We start from the raw sequence: 3,672 nt of genomic DNA on the forward strand, positions 1-3,672 counted from the left end.
GCCAGTAATCTGTATGTTCCTGTGAAGATTATCTTGTGTGGCTTAGTGTAATACCAACTGGTTTTAATACAATCATATGATATCATATTCTGACAAGGTTTTATGTTATCCACCTTGCATTCAGTGCATGGGTCCACAAAATTGGTTATGGGCCTAGCACACCCTTACCCAAATATCTGTGTCTGATTAGCCTCTGAATCTTGGTGAAGGTTCATGGCTAAGAGATAGGGCTCATCTTCATCAGTGAGGCTTGTAGGAGAGCTTTCCAGAAGAGATAGATTCTGCTGCAATCTTTTAAAATCAGGCTGGCCAGAAGTAAGCCCAGAATGCAGTTAAATATGGCATTTTATGACCTGCTGAAACTGAAGACACATGTAGATTTCAGAAAAGTTAGTATACATTTGAGCTCATGTTTTTCTGATGATTGTCAAACACACACACACACACACACACACACACACACACACACACACAAATGGCACTTCCATGGGCCTGCACTAGAATTCCCAGGGATTCTTGGTAATTTAAGTAGAGTTGTTAATTTGATAGCCACAGACAAAATTATACTGTTTACTATGGAACAGTCACATATGGGATCCTCAGAGGTGGCCATGTTATTTCATTATTTCAAAATAAACATTAATTGTTATCATACATTTGGTCTATTTCTGTCCCTTCTTATCATGATGTGGTTATATTTCAGTGAAGGACCACTTGATCTATCAAATCACTCACAAGGAAACTTTTCTAGAAAGTTCACTTGTATAGTTTTAAGGATTACTCCCGGGGTAACAACACCACCAACAAATTTGTTCCCAAGTCACCTGCCATTGAGTCTCTACTAAAACCAAAGGGACAGCGGTTGTCTCATTGCTGTAGTAATACCCGAGTAAAAACTCTTTGCACGTCATGTGATCTTTACTATCTCCACTGTATGTTCTTTCAGGATCCCTCAAAAATGTTAATATTGGAACTGGGATGTGGCTCAGTGGTAGAACACTTGCCTCGTGTGAGTGAAGCCCTGAGTTTGATCCACAGCACCACAAAAAGTAACACTGATCAGAAATGTCCTGCAAATATCTGCCAAAGTTTTATTGTTATTAGGTTTAATAACAATCAACCTATTATAGCCATTAAATAGCTATAAGGAATTAGATGACCCTTTGGATAGAAAATCTTCTATCCTAACAGCAGAGAGCTGTTGAGTTCTCCATAGAATGTAATGTTTTCAGTAAGAGCCATCTGTGTGGTAACAATTAAGAGCTTTGCTTATTTAATATGACAGCCAGCGTTTCAATTGTTGTAACTCAGTTACCACTGAATATTATATATATATATATACATACATATAAATCTATACATACATATATGTAAATATATATACATACATATACATATATACACACACACACATATATATATATAAAACTAATGGTTAGTATTGTGAGAAGGTTAGGCTCTAGAAGAGTGTTCGAGCTGGGTAGAGAACGCATTGTTTTACTTATTCATATTGTCAGTTGTGGTAGAAACCCATGATAAAATGCCTCTAGCCACTTAATAGTTTTTGGTGTCTATAAATGAGACATAGCGGAGGAGGCAGAGCAAGAGAAACATAACAAGGGATAAGGACAGTAGCTGTAAAGACATACATTGTTTACAATTATGATCATCTCATACATGTTACATTTTGATTTTGATAGTCCTTCAGATTTTGTTAGTATTGGTTTTGGAATATAGCTTTTTTAAGACAGTGTTTTGCTATAATAGTCCAAACTTAACTGAAATTTGTGATCCTTCTGCCTCTGCCTCCAGAGTGCTGAGTTTACATGCATGTACTACCATGCTTGGTTTGGATTACAACATTTTTTACATACTTGTACCAATCAAGAGTATCTTGATTATCACACTGACTACATAGTACAAGTGTACATTTCTTAAGTAGTATTTAAAATGTACTGGGGTTTTATTTATTTGATGACAGTGGTTAATGGTAGGAACTTAATGTAGTTTGAAATAAAAGTTAGATTACAGAACTTAGAAAGTAGTTGTGAATCAAAAGTGGTACCTTAGAATCCAGCTTAGCCTGGATGCTATGAATAGAAAAAAACAAAAAAGGAACTCTAGCCTTAGTGATGATGTTTGTGATTATACTAACAGGATTGTCCAACCCAAATGCCCAAAAGTGTGATCCCCTTTCTCCTTACACTGACCCACCATTGAATGTCTCCCAAGTGGTGACTCTTGTCAGTAGTACATTGCCAAAGCAATCTGCCAATGGATGTGTAGGTAATGTTGACCACAGTACAATCTTCTGAAACAAGGAATGGGTACAAGAGAATAGGAATTCAAGTCAGAAGTCACGTAGAGCCAGTCCTGGCAGCTCTGGTTATTCCCGGGATGATGTCTTGTTCAAAGAGCTAGCAAGAAAAGGAAAAATGAAGATAGATCCCACAAATCCATTCTAAAACATCTTTTTAAAAAGCATGTGGAAATTTTTATTTTTACATAGCGAAATTGCTTATAGATGAAGTATTAAGTAATAAGACAATTTATTCTCAAAGAAGCCAGCTGCTTAATGAGACAGAAATAAATACAAAAATTTAAAAACTTTAAACTGTAAATTAATAATGTGTTCTGTATAATGGAAACAAAGAAAGTAAAATCAATCCTCATGAATAGGTCAGGGATCAGTGACCAGAACATGTCTGAATCAAATGACTTTGAAGGTTATAAACAGCACACACCAGTTACAAAAAGATTTCATACTGAGAACAACACAGAAATCTAAAAAATAAGAAACCATAAGCAGAACCATGCATATTTGGGGAAGCATATAGATAGCAGAGGTGTATTACAAAGCCAGAAAATTGGGCTGTAGCTCAACAGTAAAGAGGCTTTTATGCTAGCAGAACCTGAATTTTATTCTGAAGTTCTCACTTACTTCTTGACATGTCAGAAAATGTCATGTTTTTGCAAATAGGAACACACACACACACATGTATATGTTGGCCAACCTAGCTCTCAAAGAGCAAAATCATGCTCAGATTGAGGGTCTACTAGATTCACTTGCAGAACTCAAGATATTGCATGTATTCCAGGGAGAGAATACCAGTTCATTAAATTCTGCCTTAAAGTTTTCTGAAACTATGTCTAAAGATGTTAGAGCAACACAACAAGCTGAGACAAATGACAAAATCAGTTCATAGTCTAAAAATATCAAATAGTCCTAACATCAATGAGGAGAGCTCAGCTGTGTATGTAAAATTATACAAATTATACAAAATACTAATTATATGTGAAGATACTAGTTTTTAACTCTTCTCACCTTTTCTCTGTATGCAGTTACACACTGAGATGCAAATAAAATTCTAATAACCTTTAGAAGCAGTCTATAAAATAGGTGGAAGTACCTTCTGTTAATTTTAAAATGTTTTTTCTTTTTTTATTTATTGTTAAAAATAATGTTCTTATTTAGCAGAATATAGTGCAGAAACTGCTTAACACATAACATTTTTGTATTATTTATTGTAAAATATCATATGTAGTGTTATAAAAATGAATATTTCCCCACAAAATAGATTCTGTTAATCACCTACACTTTATGAAAGAAAAATCAGTAAGATGAGATTTGGTGATTTGAACTGGAAAATTAGAATCTCAGTAGAAAAGTGC

This window comes from Meriones unguiculatus, chromosome X (genome assembly GCF_030254825.1).
Source record: "Meriones unguiculatus strain TT.TT164.6M chromosome X, Bangor_MerUng_6.1, whole genome shotgun sequence".
Taxonomy (NCBI): Eukaryota; Metazoa; Chordata; class Mammalia; order Rodentia; family Muridae; genus Meriones; species Meriones unguiculatus.